Source organism: Aristolochia californica, unplaced genomic scaffold (assembly GCF_029961685.1).
Source record: "Aristolochia californica isolate CCGP_79_NKW_82.1479 unplaced genomic scaffold, dmAriCali1.0.hap1 SCAF_5, whole genome shotgun sequence".
Lineage (NCBI taxonomy): Eukaryota > Viridiplantae > Streptophyta > Magnoliopsida > Piperales > Aristolochiaceae > Aristolochia > Aristolochia californica.
In genome coordinates this window covers 15,689,688-15,716,182 of record NW_027182214.1, presented here as the reverse complement: position 1 = coordinate 15,716,182, position 26,495 = coordinate 15,689,688, and positions in this window count along the sequence as shown.

Below are 26,495 nucleotides of genomic sequence, written 5' to 3'. Positions count from 1 at the left end.
GTGTGAATAAATTTTCTTTACTTACATTTGTTATCGTTTTAAAATTTTTCCAAACATAAACTCTAAAATTTTCATTTTGTGGTGATCTATTTGCATTTTTGGTTTACGGGATGAAGGGAGACCGAAAACTCAAAGTTTTTATTTAAGAAAAATGAGTACATCTAAAATGGAAATGCACAATGCACAAATGTAGAGAGAGATAATTCCAAGGAGTGTGTGTAATTTTAAGGGATTGTAAGTTCTTTTCAGTTCTTATATATCAGGTTTTGCAATCGTTGGGGAATTTTGAACTGGGTGTTGACTCCCAATCCATAAGTCATTTCTTAGGGTAATATAGCCCGTAACGCATGATAAATCGCTTTATAATCGTCTATGATCGTTAGGTCAGCTTTTTTGTAAATGGGCAAAATAATGGCTAGTTTGACTCAGGCAAAGATCCCACAGCACGTTCACTTTAGAATTTAATGAACGTTTGTCATTCTCTTCAAAAGGTTTTGATCCATAGGTGATTTGCATCTTTAACACGTTTGAAGCATGCATATCCATTTTTAAAGCATGTGTGGAAGAAATCTCATTCTTATAAAATTCCAAGCTGTTAGGGTTGAACTGGTGGAATTTCCCAAACTGGGACAGCAAAACTTTTGGGTTCATTTGTGGTGTGTGAATAAATTTTCTTTACTTAAATTTGTTATCGTTTTAAAATTTTTCCAAACATAAACTCTAAAATTTTCATTTTGTGGTGATCTATTTGCATTTTTGGTTTACGGGATGAAGGGAGACCGAAATCTCAAAGTTTTTATTTAAGAAAAATGAGTACATCTAAAATGTAAATGCACAATGCACAATTGTAGAGAGAGATAATTCCAAGGAGTGGCTGTAATTTGAAGGGATTGTAAGCTCTTTTCAGTTCTTATATATCAGGTTTTGCAATCATCGACGAATTTTGAACTGAGTGTTGACTCCCAATCCATAAGTCATTTCTTAGGGTAATATAGCCCGTAACGCATGATAAATCACTTTATAATCCTCTATGATCGTTGGGTCAGCTTTTTGTAAATGGGCAAAATAATGGCTAGTTTGACTCGGGCAAATATCCCACCGCACGTTCACTTTAGAATTTAATGAACGTTTGTCATTCTCTTCAAAAGGTTTTGATCCTTAGGTGATTTGCATCTTTAACACGTTTGAAGCATGCATATCCATTTTTAAAGCATGTGTGGAAGAAATCTCATTCTTATAAAATTCCAAGCTGTGAGGGTTGAACTGGTGGAATTTCCCAAACTTGGACAGCAAAATTTTTGGGTTCATTTGTGGTGTGTGAAAAAATTTTCTTTACTTACATTTGTTATTGTTTTATAATTTTTCCAAACATAAACTCTAAAATTTTCATTTTGTGGTGATCTTTTTGAATTTTTGGTTAACGGGATGAAGGGAGACCGAAAACTCAAAGTTTTTATTAAAGAAAAACGAGTACATCTAAAATGGAAATGCACAATGAACAAATGTAGAGAGAGATAATTCCAAGGAGTGTCTGTAATTTTTAGGTATTGTAATCTCTTTTTAGTTCTTATATATCAGGTTTTGTAATCGTCGGGGAATTTTGAACTGAGTGTTGACTCCCAATCCATAAGTCATTTCTTAGGGTAATATAGCCCGTAACGCATGATAAATAGCTTTACAATCATCTATGAGCGTTAGGTCAGCTTTTTGTAAATGGGCAAAATAAAGGCTAGTTTGACTCAGGCAAATATCCCACCGCTCGTTCACTTTAGAATTTAATTAACGTTTGTCATTCTCTTCAAAAGGTTTTGATCCATAGGTGATTTGCATCTTTAACACGTTTGAAGCATGCATATCCATTTTTAAAGCATGTGTGGAAGAAATCTCATTCTTATAAAATTCCAAGCTATTAGGGTTGAACTGGTGGAATTTCCCAAACTTGGATAGCAAAACTTTTGGGTTCATTTGAGGCGTGTGAATATATTTTCTTTACTTACATTTGTTATTGTTTTAAAATTTTTCCAAACATAAACTCTAAAATTTTCATTTTGTGGTGATCTATTTGCATTTTTGGTTCACGGCATGAAGGGAGACCGAAAACTCAAAGTTTTTATTTAAGAAAAATGAGTACATCTAAAATGGAAATGCACAATGCACAAATGTAGAGAGAGATAATTCCAAGGAGTGTCTGTAATTTTTAGGGATTGTAAGCTCTTTTGAGTTCTTGTATATCTGGTTTTGCAATCGTCGGGGAATTTTGAACTGAGTGTTGACTCCCAATCCATAAGTCATTTCTTAGGGTAATATAGCCCGTAACGCTTGATAAATCACTTTACAATCATCTATGATCGTTAGGTCAGCTTTTTGTAAATGGGCAAAATAATGTCTAGTTTGACTCAGGCAAATATCCCACCACACGTTCACTTTAGAATTTAATGAATGTTTGTCATTCTCTTCAAAAGGTTTTGATCCATAGCTGATGTGCATCTTTAACATGATTGAAGCATGCATATCCATTTTTAAAGCATGTGTGGAAGAAATCTCATTCTTATAAAATTCCAAGCTGTTAGGGTTGAACTGGTGGAATTTCCCAAACTTGGACAGCAAAACTTTTGGGTTCATTTGTGGTGTGTGAATAAATTTTCTTTACTTACATTTTTTATTGTTTTAAAATTTTTCCAAACATAAACTCTTAAATTTTCATTTTGTGGTGATCTTTTTGAATTTTTGGTTTACGGGATGAAGGCAGACCGAAAACTCAAAGTTTTTATTTAAGAAAAACGAGTAGATCTAAAATTGAAATGCACAATGCACAAATGTAGAGTGAGATATTTCCAAGGAGTGTCTGTAATTTTGAGGGAATGTAAGCTCTTTTTAGTTCTTATATATCAGGTTTTGCAATCGTCGACGAATTTTGAACTGAGTGTTGACTCCCAATCCATAAGTCATTTCTTAGGGTAATATAGACCGTATCGCATTATAAATCACTTTACAATCATCTATGATCGTTAGGTAAGCTTTTTGTAAATAGGCAAAATAATGTCTAGTTTGACTCAGGCAAATACCCCACCGCACGTTCACTTTAGAATTTATTGAACGTTTGTCATTCTCTTCAAAAGGTTTTGATCCATAGGTGATTTGCATCTTTAACACGTTTCAAGCATGCATATCCATTTTTAAAGCATGTGTGGAAGAAATCTCATTCTTATAAAATTCCAAGCTGTTAGGGTTGAACTGGTGGAATTTCCCAAACTTGGACAGCAAAACTTTCGGGTTCATTTGTGGTGTGTGAATAAATTTTATTTACTTGCATTTGTTATTTTTTTAAAATTTTTCCAAACATAAACTCTAAAATTTTGATTTTATGGTGATCTGTTTGCATTTTTTGTTTACGGGATGAAGGGAGACCGAAAACTCAAAGTTTTTATTTAAGAAAATGAGTACATCTAAAATGGAAATGCACAATGCACAAATGTTGTGAGAGATAATTCCAAGGAGTGTCTGTAATTTTTAGATATTGTAAGCTATTTTTTGTTCTTGTATATCTGGTTTTGCAAACGTCGGGGAATTTTGAACTGAGTGTTGACTCCCAATCCATAAGTCATTTCTTAGGGTAATATAGCCCGTAAGGCTTGATAAATCACTTTACAATCATCTATGATCGTTAGGTCAGCTTTTTATAAATGGGCAAAATAATGGCTAGTTTGACTAAGGCAAATATCCCACCGCACGTTCACTTTAGAATTTAATGAACGTTTGTCATTCTCTTCAAAAGTTTTTCATCCATAGGCGATTTTCATCTTTAACACGTTTGAACCATGCATATCCATTTTTAAAGCATGTGTGGAAGAAATCTCATTCTTATAAAATTGCAAGCTGTTAGGGTTGAACTGGTGGAATTTCCCAAACTTGGACAGCAAAACTTTTGGGTTCATTTGTGGTGTGTGAATAAATTTTCTTTACTTACGTTTGTTATTGTTTTAAAATTTTTCCAAACATAAACTCTAAAATTTTCATTTTGTGGTGATCTGTTTGCATTTTTGGTTTACGGGATGAAGGTAGACCGAAAACTCAGAGTTTTTATTTAAGAAAAATGAGTACATCTAAAATGGAAATGAACAATGCACAAATGTAGAGAGAGATAATTCCAAGGAGTGTCTGTAATTTATAGGGATTGTAAGCTCTTTTCAGTTCTTGTATATCAGGTTTTGCAATCGTCGATGAATTTCGAACTGAGTGTTGACTCCCAATCCATAAGTCATTTCTTAGGGTAATATAGACCGAATTGCATTCTAAATCACTTTACAATCATCTATGATCGTTAGGCCAGCTTTTTGTAAATGGGAAAAATAATGGCTAGTTTGACTCAGGCAAATATCCCACCGCACGTTCACTTTAGAATTTAATGAACGTTTGTCATTCTCTTCAAAAGGTTTTGATCCATAGGTGATTTGCATCTTTAACACGTTTGAAGCAAGCATATCCATTTTTAAAGAATGTGTGGAAGAAATCTCATTCTTATAAAATTCCAAGCTGTTAGGGTTGAACTGGTGGAATTTCCCAAACTTGGACAGCAAAACTTTTGGGTTCATTTGTGGTGTGTGAATAAATTTTCTTTACATACATTTGTTATCGTTTTAAAATATTTCCAAAAATAAACTCTAAAATTTTCATTTTGTGGTGATCTATTTGCATTTTTGGTTGACGGGATGAAGGGAGACCGAAAACTCAATGTTTTTGTTTAAGAAAAATGAGTACACAATGCACTAATGTAGAGAGAGATAATTCCAAGGAGTGTCTGTAATTTTTAGGGATTGTAAGCTCTTTTTAGTTCTTATATATCAGGTTTTGCAATCGTCGGGGAATTTTGAAATGAGTGTTGACTCCCAATCCATAAGTCATTTCTTAGGGTAATATAGCCCGTAACGCATGATAAATCAATTTACAATCATCTATGATCGTTAGGTCAGCTTTTTGTAAATGGGAAAAATAATGGCTAGTTTGACTAAGGCAAATATCCCACCGCACGTTCACTTTAGAATTTAATGAACGTTTGTCATTCTCTTCAAAATGTTTTGATCCATAAGTGATTTGCTTCTTTAACACGTTTGACGCATGGATATCCATTTTTAAAGCATGTGTGGTAGAAATCTCATTCTTCTAAAATTCCAAGCTGTTAGGGTTGAACTGGTGGAATTTTCCAAATGTGGACAACAAAACTTTTGGGTTCATTTGTGGTGTGTGAATAAATTTTCTTTACTTACATTTGTGATCGTTTTGAAATTTTTCCAAAAATAAACTCTAAAATTTTCATTTTGTGGTTGTCTATTTGCATTTTTGGTTTACGGGATGAAGGGAGACCGAAAACTCAAAGTTTTTATTTAAGAAAAATGAGTACATCTAAAATGGAAATGCACAATGCACAAATGTAGAGAGAGATAATTCCAAGGAGTGTCTGTAATTTTAAGGGATTGTAAGCTCTTTTCAGTTCTTATATATCAGGTTTTGCAATCGTCGGGGAATTTTGAACTGAGTGTTGACTCCCAATCCATAAGTCATTTCTTTGGGAAATATAGCCCGTATCGCATGATAAATCACTTTACAATCATCTATGATCGTTAGGTCAGCTTTTTGTAAATGGGCAAAATAATGGCTAGTTTGACTAAGGCAAATATCCCACCGCACGTTCACTTTAGAATTTAATGAACGTTTGTCATTCTCTTCAAAAGGTTTTGATCCATATGTGATTTGCATCTTTAACACGTTTGACGCATGCATATCCTTTTTTAAAGCATGTGTGGAAGATATCTCATTCTTATAAAATTCCAAGTTCTTAGGGTTGAACTGGTGGAATTTCCCAAACTTGGACAGCAAAACTTTTGGGTTCATTTGTGGTGTGTGAATAAATTTTCTTTACTTACATTTTTTATTGTTTTAAAATTTTTCCAAACATAAACTCTAAAATTTTCATTTTGTGGTGATCTATTTGCATTTTAGTTTTACGGGATGAAGGGAGACCGAGAACTCAATGTTTTTATTTAAGAAAAATGAGTACATCTAAAATGGAAATGCACAATGCACAAATGTAGACAGAGATAATTCCAAGGAGTGTCTGTAATTTTAAGGGATTGTAAGCTCTTTTCACTTCTTATATATCAGGTTTTGCAATCGTCGGGGAATTTTGAACTGAGTGTTGACTCCCAATCCATAAGTAATATCTTAGGGTAATATAGCCGTAACGCATGATAAATCACTTTATAATCATCTATGATCGTTGGGTCAGCTTTTTGTAAATGGGCAAAATAATGGCTAGTTGGACTCAGGCAAATATCCCACCGCACATTCACTTTAGAATTTAATGAACGTTTGCCATTCTATTCAAAAGGTTTTGATCCATAGGTGATTTGCATCTGTACACGTTTGAAGCATGCATATCCATTTTTAAAGCATGTGTGGAAGAAATCTCATTCTTATAAAATTCCAAGCTGTTAGGGTTGAACTGGTGGAATTTCCCAAACTTGGACAGCAAAACTTTTGGGTTCATTTGTGGTGTGTGAATAAATTTTCTTTACTTACATTTGTTATTTTTTTAAAATTTTTCCAAACATTAACTCTAAAATTTTCATTTTGTGGTGATCTCTTAGCATTTTTGGTTTACGGGATGAAGGGAGACCGAAAACTCAAAGGTTTTATTTAATAAAAATGAGTACATCTAAAATGGAAATGCACAATGCACAAATGTAGAGAGAGATAATTCCAAGGAGTGTCTGTAATTTTTAGGGATTGTAAGCTCTTTTTAGTTCTTATAAATCAGGTTTTGCAATCGTCGGGGAATTTTGAACTGAGTGTTGACTCCCAATCCATAAGTCATTTCTTAGGGTAATATAGACCGTATCGCATTATAAAAGACTTTACAATCATCGAAGATCGTTAGGTCAACTTTTTGTAAATGGGAAAAATAATGGCTAGTTTGACTAAGGCAAATATCCCACCGCACGTTCACTTTAGAATTTAATGAAAGTTTGTCATTCTCTTTAAAAGGTTTTGATCCATAGGTGATTTGCATCTTTAACACGTTTCAAGCATGCATATCCATTTTTAAAACATGTGTGGAAGAAATCTCATTCTTATAAAATTCCAAGCTGTTAGGGTTGAACTGGTGGAATTTCCCAAACTTGGACAGCAAAACTTTTGGGTTCATTTGTGGGGTGTGAATAAATTTTCTTTACATACATTTGTTTTCGTTTTAAAATTTTTCCAAGCATAAACTCTAAAATTTTCATTTTGTCGTGATCTATTTGCATTTTTGGTTTACAGGATGAAGGGAGACCGAAAATTTAAAGTTTTTATTTAAGAAAAATGAGTACATCTCAAATGGAAATGCCCAATGCACAAATGTAGAGAGAGATAATTCCAAGGAGTGTCTGTAATTTTAAGGGATTGTAAGCTCTTTTCAGTTCTTATATATTAGGTTTTGCAATCGTCGGGGAATTTTGAACTGAGTGTTGACTCCCAATCCATAAGTCATTTCTTAGGGTAATATAGCCCGTAACGCATGATAAATCACTTTACAATCATCTATGATCGTTAGGTCAGCTTTTTGTAAATGGGCAAAATAATGGCTAGTTGGACTCAGGCAAATATCCCACCGCACGTTCACTTTAGAATTTAATGAACGTTTGTCATTCTATTCAAAAGGTTTTGATCCATAGGTGATTTGCATCTTTAACACGTTTGAAGCATGCATATCCATTTTTAAAGCATGTGTGGAAGAAATCTCATTTTAATAAAATTCCAAGCTGTTTGGGTTGAACTGGTGGAATTTCCCAAACTTGGACAGCAAAACTTTTGGGTTCATTTGTGGTGTGTGAATAAATTTTCTTTTCCTACATTTTTTATTTTTTTAAAATTTTTCTTTACATAAACTCTAAAATTTTCATTTTGTGGTGATCTATTTGCATTTTTGGTTTACGGGATGAGGGCAGACCGAAAACTCAAAGTTTTTATTTAAGAAAAATCAGTAGATCTAAAATTGAAATGCACAATGCACAAATGTAGATTGAGATAATTCCAACGAGTGTCTGTAATGTTTAGGGATTGTAATCTCTTTTTAGTTCTTATATATCAGGTTTTGCAATCGTTGGGGAATTTTGAACTGAGTGTTGAGTCCCAATCCATAAGTCATTTCTTAGGGTAATATAGCCCGTAACGCATGATAAATCACTTTATATTCATCTATGATCGTTGGGTCAGCATTTTGTAAATGGGCAAAATAATGGCTAGTGGGACTCAGGCAAATACCCCACCGCACGTTCACTTTAGAATTTAATGAACGTTTGTCATTCTATTCAAAAGGTTTTGATCCATAGGTGGTTTGCATCTTTAACACGTTTGAAGCATGCACATCCATTTTTAAAGCATGTGTGGAAGAAATCTCATTCTTATAAAATTCCAAGCTGTTAGGGTTGAACTGCTGGAATTTGCCAAACCTGGACAGCAAAACTTTTGGGTTCATTTGTGGTGTGTGAATAAATTTTCTTTACTTGCATTTTTTATTGTTTTAAAATTTTCCGAAACATAAACTCTAAAATTTTCATTTTGTGGTGATCTCTTTGCATTTTTGGTTTACGGGATGAAGGGAGGCCGAAAACTCAAAGTTTTTATTTAAGAAAAATGAGTACTTCTAAAATGGAAATGCACAATGCACAAATGTAGAGAGAGATAATTCCAAGGAGTGTCTGTAATTGTTAGGGATTGTAAGCTCTTTTTAGTTCTTATTTATCAGGTTTTGCAATAGTCTGGGAATTTTGAACTGAGTGTTGACTCCCAATCCATAAGTCATTTCTTAGGGTAATATAGCCCGTAACGCATGATAAATCACTTTACAATCATCTATGATCGTTAGGTCAGCTTTTTTGTAAATGGGCAAAATAATGGCTAGTTTGACTCAGGCAAAGATCCCACAGCACGTTCACTTTAGAATTTAATGAACGTTTGTCATTCTCTTCGAAAGGTTTTGATCCATAGGTGATTTGCATCTTTAACACGTTTGAAGCATGCATATCCATTTTTAAAGCATGTGTGGAAGAAATCTCATTCTTATAAAATTCCAAGCTGTTAGGGTTGAACTGGTGGAATTTCCCAAACTTGGACAGCAAAACTTTTGGGTTCATTTGTGGTGTGTGAATAAATTTTCTTTACTTACATTTGTTATTGTTTTAAAATTTTTCCAAACATAAACTCTAAAATTTTCATTTTGTGGTGATCTATTTGCATTTTTGGTTTACGGGATGAAGGGAGACCGAAAACTCAAAGTTTTTATTTAAGAAAAATGAGTACATCTAAAATGGAAATGCACAATGCAAAAATGTAGACAGAGATAATTCCAAGGAGTATCTGTAATTTTTAGGGATTGTAAGCTCTTTTTAGTTCTTATATATCAGGTTTTGCAATCGTCGGGGAATTTTGAACTGAGTGTTGACTCCCAATCCATAAGTCATTTCTTAGGGTAATATAGCCCGTAACGCATGATAAATCACTCTAGAATCATCTATGATCGTTCGGTCAGCTTTTTGTAAATGGGCAAAATAATGGCTAGTTTGACTCAGGCAAATATCCAACCTCACGTTCACTTTAGAATTTAATGAACGTTTATCATTCTCTTCAAAAGGTTTTGATCCATAGGTGATTTGCATCTTTAACACGTTTGAAGCATGCATATCCATTTTTAAAGCATGTGTGGAAGAAATCTCATTCTTATAAAATTCCAAGCTGTTAGGGTTGAACTGGTGGAATTTCCCAAACTTGGACAGCAAAACTTTTGGGTTCATTTGTGTTGTGTGAATAATTTTTTTTTACTTACATTTGTTATTGTTTTAAAATTTTTCCAAACATAAACTCTAAAATTTTCATTTTGTGGTGATCTATTTGCATTTTTGGTTTACAGGATTAAGGGAGACTGAAAACTCAAAGTTTTTATTTAAGAAAAATGAGTACATCTAAAATGGAAATGCACAATGCACAAATGTAGAGAGAGATAATTCCAAGGAGTGTCTGTAATTTTTAGGGATTGTAAGCTCTTTTTAGTTCTTATATATCAGGTTTTGGAATCGTCGCGGAATTTTGAACTGAGTGTTGACTCCGAATCCATAAGTCATTTCTTAGGGTCATATAGCCCGTAACGCATGATAAATCACTTTACAATCATCTATGATCGCTAGGTCAGCTTGTTTGTAAATGGGCAAAATAATGGCTAGTTTGACTCAGGAAAATATCCCACCGCACATTCACTTTAGAATTTAATGAACGTTTGTGATTCTCTTCAAAAGGTTTTGATCCATAGGTGATTTGCATCTTTAACACGTTTGAAGCATGCATATCCATTTTTAAAGCATGTGAGGAAGAAATCTCATTCTTATAAAATTCCAAGCTGTTAGGGTTGAACTGGTGGAATTTCCCAAACTTGGACAGCAAAACTTTTGGGTTCATTTGTGGTGTGTGAAAAAATTTTCTTTCCTTACATTTGTTATTTTTTTAAAATTTTTCCAAACATAAACTCTAAAATTTTCATTTTGTGGTGATCTATTTGCATTTTTGGTTTACGGGATGAAGGGAGACCGAAAACTCAATGTTTTTATTTAAGAAAAATGAGTGGATCTAAAATGGAAAGGCACAATGCAGAAATGTAGATTGAGATAATTCCAACGAGTGTCTGTAATTTTTAGGGATTGTAAGCTCTTTTTAGTTTTTATAAATCAGGTTTTGCAATCGTCGGGGAATTTTGAACTGAGTGTTGACTCCCAATCCATAAGTCATTTCTTAGGGTAATATAGCCCGTAACGCATGATAAATCACTTTACAATCATCTATGATCGTTAGGTCAGCCTTTTTGTAAATGGGCAAAATAATGGCTAGTTTGACTCAGGCAAATATCCCACAGCACATTCACTTTAGAATTTAGTGAACGTTTGTCATTCTCTTCAAAAGGTTTTGATCCATAGGTGATTTGCATCTTTAACACGTTTGAAGCATGCATATCCATTTTTAAAGCACGTGTGGAAGAATCTCATTCTTATAAAATTCCAAGCTGTTAGGGTTGAACTGGTGGAATTTCCCAAACTTGGACAACAAAACTTTTGGGTTCATTTGTGGTGTGTGAATAAATTTTCTTTACTTAGATTTGTTATTGTTTTCAAATTTTTCCAAACATAAACTCTAAAATTTTCATTTTGTGGTGATCTTTTTGAATTTTTGGTTTACGGGATGAAGGGAGACCGAAAACTCAAAGTTTTTATTTAAGAAAAATGAGTACATCTAAAATGGAAATGCACAATGCAAAAATGTAGACAGAGATAATTCCAAGGAGTATCTGTAATTTTTAGGGATTGTAAGCTCTTTTTAGTTCTTATATATCAGGTTTTGCAATCGTCGGGGAATTTTGAACTGAGTGTTGACTCCCAATCCATAAGTCATTTCTTAGGGTAATATAGCCCGTAACGCATGATAAATCACTTTACAATCATCTATGATCGTTCGGTCAGCTTTTTGTAAATGGGCAAAATAATGGCTAGTTTGACTCAGGCAAATATCCAACCTCACGTTCACTTTAGAATTTAATGAACGTTTGTCATTCTCTTCAAAAGGTTTTGATCCATAGATGATTTGCATCTTTAACACGTTTGAAGCATGCATATCCATTTTTAAAGCATGTGTGGAAGAAATCTCATTCTTATAAAATTCCAAGATGTTAGGGTTGAACTGGTGGAATTTCCCAAACTTGGATAGCAAAACTTTTGGGTTCATTTGTGTTGTGTGAATAAATTTTCTTTACTTACATTTGTTATTGTTTTAATATTTTTCCAAACATAAACTCTAAAATTTTTATTTTGTGGTGATCTATTTGCATTTTTGGTTTACGGGATGAAGGGAGACCGAAAACTCAAAGTTTTTATTTAAGAAAAATGAGTACATCTAAAATGGAAAAGCACAATGCACAAATGTAGAGAGAGATAATTCCAAGGAGTGTCTGTAATTTTTAGGGATTGTAAGCTCTTTTTAGTTCTTATATATCAGGTTTGGAATCGTCGCGGAATTTTGAACTGAGTGTTCACTCCCAATCCATAAGTCATTTCTTAGGGTCATATAGCCCGTAACGCATGATAAATCACTTTACAATCATCTATGATCGTTAGGTCAGCTTGTTTGTAAATGGGCAAAATAATGGCTAGTTTGACTCAGGAAAATATCCCACCGCACGTTCACTTTAGAATTTAATGAACGTTTGTGATTCTCTTCAAAAGGTTTTGATCCATAGGTGATTTGCATCTTTAACACGTTTCAAGCATGCATATCCATTTTTAAAGCATGTGTGGAAGAAATCTCATTCTTATAAAATTCCAAGCTGTTAGGGTTGAACTGGTGGAATTTCCCAAACTTGGACAGCAAAACTTTTGGGTTCATTTGTGGTGTGTGAAAAAATTTTCTCTACTTACATTTGTTATTTTTTTTAAATTTTTCCAAACATAAACTCTAAAATTTTTATTTTGTGGTGATCTATTTGCATTTTTGGTTTACGGGATGAAGGGAGACCGAAAACTCAAAGTTTTTATTTAAGAAAAATGAGTACATCTAAAATGGAAATGCACAATGCACAAATGTAGAGAGAGATAATTCCAAGGAGTGTCTGTAATTTTTAGGGATTGTAAGCTCTTTTTAGTTCTTATATATCAGGTTTTGGAATCGTCGCGGAATTTTGAACTGAGTGTTGACTCCCAATCCATAAGTCATTTCTTAGGGTCATATAGCCCGTAACGCATGATAAATCACTTTACAATCATCTATGATCGTTAGGTCAGCTTGTTTGTAAATGGGCAAAATAATGGCTAGTTTGACTCAGGAAAATATCCCACCGCACGTTCACTTTAGAATTTAATGAACGTTTGTGATTCTCTTCAAAAGGTTTTGATCCATAGGTGATTTGCATCTTTAACACGTTTGAAGCATGCATATCCATTTTTAAAGCATGTGAGGAAGAAATCTCATTCTTATAAAATTCCAAGCTGTTAGGGTTGAACTGGTGGAATTTCCCAAACTTGGACAGCAAAACTTTTGGGTTCATTTGTGGTGTGTGAAAAAATTTTCTTTCCTTACATTTGTTATTTTTTTAAAATTTTTCCAAACATAAACTCTAAAATTTTCATTTTGTGGTGATCTATTTGCATTTTTGGTTTACGGGATGAAGGGAGACCGAAAACTCAATGTTTTTATTTAAGAAAAATGAGTGGATCTAAAATGGAAAGGCACAATGCAGAAATGTAGATTGAGATAATTCCAACGAGTGTCTGTAATTTTTAGGGATTGTAAGCTCTTTTTAGTTTTTATAAATCAGGTTTTGCAATCGTCGGGGAATTTTGAACTGAGTGTTGACTCCCAATCCATAAGTCATTTCTTAGGGTAATATAGCCCGTAACGCATGATAAATCACTTTACAATCATCTATCATCGTTAGGTCAGCCTTTTTGTAAATGGGCAAAATAATGGCTAGTTTGACTCAGGCAAATATCCCACAGCACATTCACTTTAGAATCTAGTGAACGTTTGTCATTCTCTTCAAAAGGTTTTGATCCATAGGTGATTTGCATCTTGAACACGTTTGAAGCATGCATATCCATTTTTAAAGCACGTGTGGAAGAATCTCATTCTTATAAAATTCCAAGCTGTTAGGGTTGAACTGGTGGAATTTCCCAAACTTGGACAACAAAACTTTTGGGTTCATTTGTGGTGTGTGAATAAATTTTCTTTACTTAGATTTGTTATTGTTTTCAAATTTTTCCAAACATAAACTCTAAAATTTTCATTTTTTGGTGATCTTTTTGAATTTTTGGTTTACGGGATGAAGGGAGACCGAAAACTCAAAGTTTTTATTTAAGAAAAATGAGTACATCTAAAATGGAAATGCACAATGCAAAAATGTAGACAGAGATAATTCCAAGGAGTATCTGTAATTTTTAGGGATTGTAAGCTCTTTTTAGTTCTTATATATCAGGTTTTGCAATCGTCGGGGAATTTTGAACTGAGTGTTGACTCCCAATCCATAAGTCATTTCTTAGGGTAATATAGCCCGTAACGCATGATAAATCACTTTACAATCATCTATGATCGTTCGGTCAGCTTTTTGTTAATGGGCAAAATAATGGCTAGTTTGACTCAGGCAAATATCCCACTGCACGTTCACTTTACAATTTAATGAACGTTTGTCATTCTCTTCAAAAGGTTTTGATCCATAGGTGATTTGCATCTTTAACATGTTTGAAGCATGCATATCCATTTTTAAAGCAAGTGTGGAAGAAATCTCATTCTTATAAAATTCCATGCAGTTAGGGTTGGACTGGTGGAATTTCCCAAACTTGGACAGCAAAACTTTTGGGTTCATTTGTGGTGTGTGAATAAATTTTCTTTTCTTACATTTGTTATTGTTTTAAATTTTTTCCAAACATAAACTCTAAAATTTTCATTTTTTGGTGATCTATTTGCATTTTTGGTTTACGGGATGAAGGCAGACCGAAAACTCAAAGTTATTATTTAAGAAAAATGAGTAGATCTAAAATGGAAAGGCACAATGCGCAAATGTAGATTGAGATAATTCCAACGAGTGTCTGTAATTTTTAGGGATTGTAAGCTCTTTTTAGTTTTTATATATCAGGTTTTGCAATCGTCAGGGAATTTTGAACTGAGTGTTGACTCCCAATCCATAAGTCATTTCTTAGGGTAATATAGCCCGTAACGCATGATAAATCACTTTAGAATCATCTATGATCGTTAGGTCAGCTTTTTTGTAAATGGGCAAAATAATGGCTAGTTTGACTCAGGCAAAGATCCCACAGCACGTTCACTTTAGAATTTAATGAACGTTTGTCACTCTCTTCAAAAGGTTTTGATCCATAGGTGATTGGCATCTTTAACACGTTTGAAGCATGCATATCCATTTTTAAAGCATGTGTGGAAGAAATCTCATTCTTATAAAATTCCTAGCTGTTAGGGTTGAACTGGTGGAAATTCCCAAACTTGGACAGCAAAACTTTTGGGTTCATTTGTGGTGTGTGAATAAATTTTCTTTACTTACATTTGTTATTGTTTTAAAATTTTTCCAAACATAAACTCTAAAATTTTCATTTTGTGGTGATCTATTTGCATTTTTGGTTTACGGGATGAAGGGAGACCGAAAACTCAAAGTTTTTATTTAAGAAAAATGAGTACATCTAAAATGGAAATGCACAATGCAAAAATGTAGACAGAGATAATTCCAAGGAGTATCTGTAATTTTTAGGAATTGTAAGCTCTTTTTAGTTCTTATATATCAGGTTTTGCAATCGTCGGGGAATATTGAACTGAGTGTTGACTCCCAATCCATAAGTCATTTCTTAGGGTAATATAGCCCGTAACGCATGATAAATCACTTTACAATCATCTATGATCGTTCGGTCAGCTTTTTGTAAATGGGCAAAATAATGGCTAGTTTGACTCAAGCAAATATCCAACCTCACGTTCACTTTAGAATTTAATGAACGTTTGTCATTCTCTTCAAAAGGTTTTGATCCATAGGTGATTTGCATCTTTAACACGTTTGAAGCATGCATATCCATTTTTAAAGCATGTGTGGAAGAAATCTCATTCTTATAAAATTCCAAGATGTTAGGGTTGAACTGGTGGAATTTCCCAAACTTGGATAGCAAAACCTTTGGGTTCATTTGTGTTGTGTGAATAAATTTTCTTTACTTACATTTGTTATTGTTTTAAAATTTTTCCAAACATAAACTCTAAAATTTTTATTTTGTGGTGATCTATTTGCATTTTTGGTTTACGGGATGAAGGGAGACCGAAAACTCAAAGTTTTTATTTAAGAAAAATGAGTACATCTAAAATGGAAATGCACAATGCACAAATGTAGAGAGAGATAATTCCAAGGAGAGTCTTTAATTTTTAGGGATTGTAAGCTCTTTTTTGTTCTTATATATCAGGTTTTGCAATCGTCGGGGAATTTTGAACTGAGTGTTGACTCCCAATCCATAAGTCATTTCTTAGGGTAATATAGCCCGTAACGCATGATAAATCGCTTTACAATCATCTATGATCGTTAGGTCAGCTTTTTGTAAATGGGAAAAATAATGGCTAGTTTGACTCAGGCAAATATCCCACCGCACGTTCACTTTAGAATTTAATGAACGTTTGTCATTCTCTTCAAAAGGTTTTGATCCATAGGTGATTTGCGTCTTTAACACGTTTGAAGCATGCATATCCATTTTTAAAGCATGTGTGGAAGAAATCTCATTCTTATAAAATTCCAAGTTGTTAGGGTTGAACTGGTGGAATTTCCCAAACTTGGAAAGCAAAACTTTTGGGTTCATTTTTGGTGTGTGAATAAACTTTCTTTACTTACATTTGTTATTGTTTTAAAATTTTTCCAAACATAAACTCTAAAATTTTCATTTTGTGGTGATCTATTTGCATTTTTGGGTTACCGGATGAAGGGAGACTGAAAACTCAAAGTTTTTATTTAAGAAAAATGAGTACATCTAAAATGGAAATGCACAATGCACAAATGTAGAGAGAGATAATTCCAAGGAGTGTCAGTAATTTTTAGGGATTGTAAGCTCTTTTTAGTTCTTATATATCAGGTTTGGAATCGTCGCGGAATTTTGAACTGAGTGTTGACTCCCAATCCATAAGTCATTTCTTAGGGTCATATAGCCCGTAACGCATGATAAATCACTTTACAATCATCTATGATCGTTAGGTCAGCTTGTTTGTAAATGGGCAAAATAATGGCTAGTTTGACTCAGGAAAATATCCCACCGCACGTTCACTTTAGAATTTAATGAACGTTTGTGATTCTCTTCAAAAGGTTTTGATCCATAGGTGATTTGCATCTTTAACACGTTTGAAGCATGCATATCCATTTTTAAAGCATGTGTGGAAGAAATCTCATTCTTATAAAATTCCAAGCTGTTAGGGTTGAACTGGTGGAATTTCCCAAACTTGGACAGCAAAACTTTTGGGTTCATTTGTGGTGTGTGAATAAATTTTCTTTACTTACATTTGTTACTGTTTTAAAATTTTTCCAAACATAAACTCTAAAATTTTCATTTTGTGGTGATCTATTTGCATTTTTGGTTGACGGGATGAAGGGAGACCGAAAACTCAATGCTTTTATTTAAGAAAAATGAGTAGATCTAAAATGGAAAGGCACAATGCACAAATGAAGATTGAGATAATTCCAACGAGTGTCTGTAATTTTTAGGGATTGTAAGCTCTTTTTAGTTTTTATATATCAGGTTTTGCAATCGTCGGGGAATTTTGAACTGAGTGTTGACTCCCAATCCATAAGTCATTTCTTAGGGTAATATAGCCCGTAACGCATGATAAATCACTTTACAATCATCTATGATCGTTAGGTCAGCCTTTTTGTAAATGGGCAAAATAATGGCTAGTTTGACTCAGGCAAATATCCCACAGCACATTCACTTTAGAATTTAGTGAACGTTTGTCATTCTCTTCAAAAGGTTTTGATCCATAGGTGATTTGCATCTTTAACACGTTTGAAGCATGCATATCCATTTTTAAAGCACGTGTGGAAGAATCTCATTCTTATAAAATTCCAAGCTGTTAGGGTTGAACTGGTGGAATTTCCCAAACTTGGACAACAAAACTTTTGGGTTCATTTGTGGTGTGTGAATAAATTTTCTTTACTTAGATTTGTTATTGTTTTCAAATTTTTCCAAACATAAACTCTAAAATTTTCATTTTGTGGTGATCTTTTTGAATTTTTGGTTTACGGGATGAAGGGAGACCGAAAACTCAAAGTTTTTATTTAAGAAAAATGAGTACATCTAAAATGGAAATGCACAATGCAAAAATGTAGACAGAGATAATTCCAAGGAGTATCTGTAATTTTTAGGGATTGTAAGCTCTTTTTAGTTCTTATATATCAGGTTTTGCAATCGTCGGGGAATTTTGAACTGAGTGTTGACTCCCAATCCATAAGTCATTTCTTAGGGTAATATAGCCCGTAACGCATGATAAATCACTTTACAATCATCTATGATCGTTCGGTCAGCTTTTTGTAAATGGGCAAAATAATGGCTAGTTTGACTCAGGCAAATATCCAACCTCACGTTCACTTTAGAATTTAATGAACGTTTGTCATTCTCTTCAAAAGGTTTTGATCCATAGATGATTTGCATCTTTAACACGTTTGAAGCATGCATATCCATTTTTAAAGCATGTGTGGAAGAAATCTCATTCTTATAAAATTCCAAGATGTTAGGGTTGAACTGGTGGAATTTCCCAAACTTGGATAGCAAAACTTTTGGGTTCATTTGTGTTGTGTGAATAAATTTTCTTTACTTACATTTGTTATTGTTTTAATATTTTTCCAAACATAAACTCTAAAATTTTTATTTTGTGGTGATCTATTTGCATTTTTGGTTTACGGGATGAAGGGAGACCGAAAACTCAAAGTTTTTATTTAAGAAAAATGAGTACATCTAAAATGGAAAAGCACAATGCACAAATGTAGAGAGAGATAATTCCAAGGAGTGTCTGTAATTTTTAGGGATTGTAAGCTCTTTTTAGTTCTTATATATCAGGTTTGGAATCGTCGCGGAATTTTGAACTGAGTGTTCACTCCCAATCCATAAGTCATTTCTTAGGGTCATATAGCCCGTAACGCATGATAAATCACTTTACAATCATCTATGATCGTTAGGTCAGCTTGTTTGTAAATGGGCAAAATAATGGCTAGTTTGACTCAGGAAAATATCCCACCGCACGTTCACTTTAGAATTTAATGAACGTTTGTGATTCTCTTCAAAAGGTTTTGATCCATAGGTGATTTGCATCTTTAACACGTTTCAAGCATGCATATCCATTTTTAAAGCATGTGTGGAAGAAATCTCATTCTTATAAAATTCCAAGCTGTTAGGGTTGAACTGGTGGAATTTCCCAAACTTGGACAGCAAAACTTTTGGGTTCATTTGTGGTGTGTGAAAAAATTTTCTCTACTTACATTTGTTATTTTTTTTAAATTTTTCCAAACATAAACTCTAAAATTTTTATTTTGTGGTGATCTATTTGCATTTTTGGTTTACGGGATGAAGGGAGACCGAAAACTCAAAGTTTTTATTTAAGAAAAATGAGTACATCTAAAATGGAAATGCACAATGCACAAATGTAGAGAGAGATAATTCCAAGGAGTGTCTGTAATTTTTAGGGATTGTAAGCTCTTTTTAGTTCTTATATATCAGGTTTTGGAATCGTCGCGGAATTTTGAACTGAGTGTTGACTCCCAATCCATAAGTCATTTCTTAGGGTCATATAGCCCGTAACGCATGATAAATCACTTTACAATCATCTATGATCGTTCGGTCAGCTTTTTGTTAATGGGCAAAATAATGGCTAGTTTGACTCAGGCAAATATCCCACTGCACGTTCACTTTACAATTTAATGAACGTTTGTCATTCTCTTCAAAAGGTTTTGATCCATAGGTGATTTGCATCTTTAACATGTTTGAAGCATGCATATCCATTTTTAAAGCAAGTGTGGAAGAAATCTCATTCTTATAAAATTCCATGCAGTTAGGGTTGGACTGGTGGAATTTCCCAAACTTGGACAGCAAAACTTTTGGGTTCATTTGTGGTGTGTGAATAAATTTTCTTTTCTTACATTTGTTATTGTTTTAAATTTTTTCCAAACATAAACTCTAAAATTTTCATTTTTTGGTGATCTATTTGCATTTTTGGTTTACGGGATGAAGGCAGACCGAAAACTCAAAGTTATTATTTAAGAAAAATGAGTAGATCTAAAATGGAAAGGCACAATGCGCAAATGTAGATTGAGATAATTCCAACGAGTGTCTGTAATTTTTAGGGATTGTAAGCTCTTTTTAGTTTTTATATATCAGGTTTTGCAATCGTCAGGGAATTTTGAACTGAGTGTTGACTCCCAATCCATAAGTCATTTCTTAGGGTAATATAGCCCGTAACGCATGATAAATCACTTTAGAATCATCTATGATCGTTAGGTCAGCTTTTTTGTAAATGGGCAAAATAATGGCTAGTTTGACTCAGGCAAAGATCCCACAGCACGTTCACTTTAGAATTTAATGAACGTTTGTCACTCTCTTCAAAAGGTTTTGATCCATAGGTGATTGGCATCTTTAACACGTTTGAAGCATGCATATCCATTTTTAAAGCATGTGTGGAAGAAATCTCATTCTTATAAAATTCCTAGCTGTTAGGGTTGAACTGGTGGAAATTCCCAAACTTGGACAGCAAAACTTTTGGGTTCATTTGTGGTGTGTGAATAAATTTTCTTTACTTACATTTGTTATTGTTTTAAAATTTTTCCAAACATAAACTCTAAAATTTTCATTTTGTGGTGATCTATTTGCATTTTTGGTTTACGGGATGAAGGGAGACCGAAAACTCAAAGTTTTTATTTAAGAAAAATGAGTACATCTAAAATGGAAATGCACAATGCAAAAATGTAGACAGAGATAATTCCAAGGAGTATCTGTAATTTTTAGGAATTGTAAGCTCTTTTTAGTTCTTATATATCAGGTTTTGCAATCGTCGGGGAATATTGAACTGAGTGTTGACTCCCAATCCATAAGTCATTTCTTAGGGTAATATAGCCCGTAACGCATGATAAATCACTTTACAATCATCTATGATCGTTCGGTCAGCTTTTTGTAAATGGGCAAAATAATGGCTAGTTTGACTCAAGCAAATATCCAACCTCACGTTCACTTTAGAATTTAATGAACGTTTGTCATTCTCTTCAAAAGGTTTTGATCCATAGGTGATTTGCATCTTTAACACGTTTGAAGCATGCATATCCATTTTTAAAGCATGTGTGGAAGAAATCTCATTCTTATAAAATTCCAAGATGTTAGGGTTGAACTGGTGGAATTTCCCAAACTTGGATAGCAAAACCTTTGGGTTCATTTGTGTTGTGTGAATAAATTTTCTTTACTTACATTTGTTATTGTTTTAAAATTTTTCCAAACATAAACTCTAAAATTTTTATTTTGTGGTGATCTATTTGCATTTTTGGTTTACGGGATGAAGGGAGACCGAAAACTCAAAGTTTTTATTTAAGAAAAATGAGTACATCTAAAATGGAAATGCACAATGCACAAATGTAGAGAGAGATAATTCCAAGGAGAGTCTTTAATTTTTAGGGATTGTAAGCTCTTTTTTGTTCTTATATATCAGGTTTTGCAATCGTCGGGGAATTTTGAACTGAGTGTTGACTCCCAATCCATAAGTCATTTCTTAGGGTAATATAGCCCGTAACGCATGATAAATCGCTTTACAATCATCTATGATCGTTAGGTCAGCTTTTTGTAAATGGGAAAAATAATGGCTAGTTTGACTCAGGCAAATATCCCACCGCACGTTCACTTTAGAATTTAATGAACGTTTGTCATTCTCTTCAAAAGGTTTTGATCCATAGGTGATTTGCGTCTTTAACACGTTTGAAGCATGCATATCCATTTTTAAAGCATGTGTGGAAGAAATCTCATTCTTATAAAATTCCAAGTTGTTAGGGTTGAACTGGTGGAATTTCCCAAACTTGGAAAGCAAAACTTTTGGGTTCATTTTTGGTGTGTGAATAAACTTTCTTTACTTACATTTGTTATTGTTTTAAAATTTTTCCAAACATAAACTCTAAAATTTTCATTTTGTGGTGATCTATTTGCATTTTTGGGTTACCGGATGAAGGGAGACTGAAAACTCAAAGTTTTTATTTAAGAAAAATGAGTACATCTAAAATGGAAATGCACAATGCACAAATGTAGAGAGAGATAATTCCAAGGAGTGTCAGTAATTTTTAGGGATTGTAAGCTCTTTTTAGTTCTTATATATCAGGTTTGGAATCGTCGCGGAATTTTGAACTGAGTGTTGACTCCCAATCCATAAGTCATTTCTTAGGGTCATATAGCCCGTAACGCATGATAAATCACTTTACAATCATCTATGATCGTTAGGTCAGCTTGTTTGTAAATGGGCAAAATAATGGCTAGTTTGACTCAGGAAAATATCCCACCGCACGTTCACTTTAGAATTTAATGAACGTTTGTGATTCTCTTCAAAAGGTTTTGATCCATAGGTGATTTGCATCTTTAACACGTTTGAAGCATGCATATCCATTTTTAAAGCATGTGTGGAAGAAATCTCATTCTTATAAAATTCCAAGCTGTTAGGGTTGAACTGGTGGAATTTCCCAAACTTGGACAGCAAAACTTTTGGGTTCATTTGTGGTGTGTGAATAAATTTTCTTTACTTACATTTGTTACTGTTTTAAAATTTTTCCAAACATAAACTCTAAAATTTTCATTTTGTGGTGATCTATTTGCATTTTTGGTTGACGGGATGAAGGGAGACCGAAAACTCAATGCTTTTATTTAAGAAAAATGAGTAGATCTAAAATGGAAAGGCACAATGCACAAATGAAGATTGAGATAATTCCAACGAGTGTCTGTAATTTTTAGGGATTGTAAGCTCTTTTTAGTTTTTATATATCAGGTTTTGCAATCGTCGGGGAATTTTGAACTGAGTGTTGACTCCCAATCCATAAGTCATTTCTTAGGGTAATATAGCCCGTAACGCATGATAAATCACTTTACAATCATCTATGATCGTTAGGTCAGCCTTTTTGTAAATGGGCAAAATAATGGCTAGTTTGACTCAGGCAAATATCCCACAGCACATTCACTTTAGAATTTAGTGAACGTTTGTCATTCTCTTCAAAAGGTTTTGATCCATAGGTGATTTGCATCTTTAACACGTTTGAAGCATGCATATCCATTTTTAAAGCATGTGTGGAAGAAATCTCATTCTTATAAAATTCCAAGCTGTTAGGGTTGAACTGGTGGAATTTCCCAAACTTGGACAGCAAAACTTTTGGGTTCATTTGTGGTGTGTGAAAAAATTTTCTCCACTTACATTTGTTATTTTTTTAAAATTTTTCCAAACATAAACTCTAAAATTTTCATTTTGTGGTGATCTATTTGCATTTTTGGTTTACGGGATGAAGGGAGACCGAAAACTCAATGCTTTTATTTAAGAAAAATGAGTAGATCTAAAATGGAAAGGCACAATGCACAAATGTAGATTGAGATAATTCCAACGAGTGTCTGTAATTTTTAGGGATTGTAAGCTCTTTTTAGTTTTTATATATCAGGTTTTGCAATCGTCGGGGAATTTTGAACTGAGTGTTGACTCCCAATCCATAAGTCATTTCTTAGGGTAATATAGCCCGTAACGCATGATAAATCACTTTACAATCATCTATGATCGTTAGGTCAGCCTTTTTGTAAATGGGCAAAATAATGGCTAGTTTGACTCAGGCAAATATCCCACAGCACATTCACTTTAGAATTTAATGAACGTTTGTCATTCTCTTCAAAAGGTTTTGATCCATAGGTGATTTGCATCTTTAACACGTTTGAAGCATGCATATCCATTTTTAAAGCATGTGTGGAAGAATCTCATTCTTATAAAATTCCAAGCTGTTAGGGTTGAACTGGTGGAATTTCCCAAACTTGGACAGCAAAACTTTTGGGTTCATTTGTGGTGTGTGAATAAATTTTCCTTACTTACATTTGTTATTGTTTTAAAATTTTTCCAAACATAAACTCTAAAATTTTCATTTTGTGGTGATCTATTTGCATTTTTGGTTTACGGGATAAAGGGAGACCGAAAACTCAAAGTTTTTATTTAAGAAAAATAAGTACATCTAAAATGGAAATGCACAATGCAAAAATGTAGAGAGAGATAATTCCAAGGAGTATCTGTAATTTTTAGGGATTGTAAGCTCTTTTTAGTTCTTATATATCAGGATTTGCAATCGTCGGGGATTTTTGAACTGAGTGTTGACTCCCAATCCATAAGTCATTTCTTAGGGTAATATAGCCTGTAACGCATGATAAATCACTTTACAATCGTCTATGATCGTTAGGTCAGCTTTTTGTAAATGGGAAAAGTAATGGCTAGTTTGACTTAGGCAAATATCCCACCGCACGTTCACTTTTGAATTTAATGAAGGTTTGTCATTCTCTTCAAAAGGTTTTGATCCATAGGTGATTTTCATCTTTAACACGTTTGAAGCATGCATATTCATTTTTAAAGCATGTGTGGAAGAAATCTCATTCCTATAAAATTCCAAGTTGTTAGGGTTGAACTGGTGGAATTTCCCAAACTTGGACAGCAAAACTTTTGGGTTCATTTGTGGTGTGTGAATAAATTTTCTTTACTTACATTTGATATTGTTTTAAAAGTTTTCCAAACATAAACTCTAAAATTTTCATTTTGTGGTGATCTATTTGCATTATTGGTTCACGGGATGATGGGAGACCGTAAACGCAAAGTTTTTATTTAAGAAAAATGAGTACATCAAAAATGGAAATGCACAATGCACAAATGTAGAGAGAGATAATTCCAAGGACTCTTTGTAATTTTTAGGGATTGTAAGCTCTTTTTAGTTCTTATATATTAGGTTTTGCAATCGTCGGGGAATTTTGAACTGAGTGTTGACTCCCAATCCATAAGTCATTTCTTAGGGTAATATAGCCCGTAACGCATGATAAATCACTTTACAATCATCTATGATCGTTAGGTCAGCTTTTTGTAAATGGTCAAAATAATGGCTAGTTTGACTCAGGCAAATATCCCACCGCACGTTCACTTTAGAATTTAATGATCGTTTGTCATTCTATTCCAAAGGTTTTAATCCATAGGTGATTTGCATCTTTAACACGTTTGAAGCATGCATATCCATTTTTAAAGCATGTGTGGAAGAAATCTCATTCTTATAAGATTCCAAGATATTAGGGTTGAACTGGTGGAATTTCCCAAACTTGGACAGCAAAACTTTTGGGTTCATTTGTGGTGTGTGAATAAATTTTCTTTACTTACATTTGTTACTGTTGTAAAATTTTTCCAAACATCAACTCTAAAATTTTCATTTTCTGGTGATCTATTTGCATTTTTGGTTCACGGGATGAAGGGAGACCGAAAACTCAAAGTTTTTATTTAAGAAAAATGAGTACATCTAAATTGGAAATGCACAATGCACAAATGTAGAGAGAGATAATTCCAAGGAGTGTCTGTAATTTTTAGGGATTGTAAGCTCTTTTTAGTTCTTATATATCAGGTTTTACAATCGTCGGGGAATTTTGAACTGAGTGTTAACTCCCAATCCATAAGTCATTTCTTAGGGTAATATAGCCCGTAACGCATGATAAATCACTTTACAATCATCTATGATCGTTAGGTCAGCTTTTTGTAAATGGGCAAAATAATGGCTAGTTTGACTCAGGCAAAGATCCCACCGCACGTTCACTTTAGAATTTAATGAACGTTTGTCATTCTCTTCAAAAGGTTTTGATCCATAGGTGATTTGCATCTTTAACACGTTTGAAGAATGCATATCCATTTTTAAAGCATGTGTGGAAGAAATCTCATTCTAATAAAATTCCAAGCTGTTAGGGTTGAACTGGTGGAATTTCCCAAACTTGGACAGCAAAACTTTTGGGTTCATTTGTGGTGTGTGAATAAATTTTCTTTACTTACATTTGTTATTGTTTTAAAATTTTTCCAAACATAAACTCTAATATTTTCATTTTGTGGTAATCTATTTACATTTTTGGTTTACGGGATGAAGGCAGACCGAAAACTCAAAGTTTTTATTTAAGAAAAATGAGTACATCTAAAATGGAAATGCACAATGCACAAATGTAGAGAGAGATAATTCCAAGGAGTGCTCGTAATTTTTAGGGATTGTAAGCTGTTTTTGGTTCGTATATATCAGGTTTTGCAATCTTCGGGGAATTTTGAACTGAGTGTTGACTCCCAATCCATAAGTCACTTCTTAGGGTAATATAGCCCGTAACGCATGATAAATCACTTTACAATCATCTATGATCGTTAGGTCAGCTTTTTTGTAAATGGGCAAAATAATGGCTAGTTTGACTCAGGGAAATATCCCACTGCACGTTCACTTTAGAATTTAATGAACGTTTGTCATTCTCTTCAAAATATTTTGATCCATAGGTGATTTGCATCTTTAACACGTTTGAAGCATGCATATCCATTTTTAAAGCATGTGTGGAAGAAATCTCATTCTTATAAAATTCCAAGCTGTTAGGGTTGAACTGGTGGAATTTCCCAAACTTGGACAGCAAAACTTTTGGGTTCATTTGTGGTGTGTGAATAAATTTTATTTACTTACATTTGTTATTGTTTAAAAATTTTTCCAAACATAAACACTAAAATTTTCATTTTGTGGTGATCTATTTGCATTTTTGGTTTACGGGATGAAGAGAGACCGAAAATTAAACGTTTTTTTTTAAGAAAAATGAGTACTTCTAAAATGGAAATGCACAATGCACAAATGTAGAGAGAGATAATTCCAATGAGTGTCTGTAATTTTT